Raw genomic sequence first — 575 nt, 5'->3', positions numbered from 1 at the left:
AATACTCTCTGTTTTGCAATTTACACGCCCACACAACAATAACTCTTTCGTATTATTAATTAATAAATAATAACAATTTTTTTTTCTTTTTAAAACGGTAACAGATAAGAAAAATAAGAAAAATATAAAACAGTGCATCAAATCCAGATAAAAGAAAACAGTAAACTAATTTTTTTTCATAACGCGGCATCGTAAGAAATATCTAAATTATTTTCTATTACAAACATATCGTGTTATGAATATTACAAATTTCCAACCTAGCCAAAAAAAAGATTTATTTATTTTACACACACATCACGCACTAAAAAACAAATAATAAAAATTAAATAAATCGCAAAGAAAGGGAAAAAAAAAGGGAAAAAGGGAAACGAAGGTTTCAGCTTCATGACTTTGACTTTTCTCCTATTCTTTCCTTTCATGGTTCGCCTTCATCATTCATCATCATCAGCATCATAATCGTTTTCTTCTTGATTCATCATTTTCTTCTTCATTTTCAGCCACCTTTGTTTCTTTCTTCAGCTCAAAATCGCTCTTTCACTCTTCACACTCTTAACCGTCGCGTTTATCCCTTGCAA

This window comes from Arachis duranensis, chromosome 7, assembly GCF_000817695.3.
Source record: "Arachis duranensis cultivar V14167 chromosome 7, aradu.V14167.gnm2.J7QH, whole genome shotgun sequence".
In the NCBI taxonomy this organism is placed as follows: Eukaryota; Viridiplantae; Streptophyta; class Magnoliopsida; order Fabales; family Fabaceae; genus Arachis; species Arachis duranensis.
The sequence above is the reverse complement of the archived record's forward strand: the minus strand, read 5'-3'. Positions refer to the sequence as shown.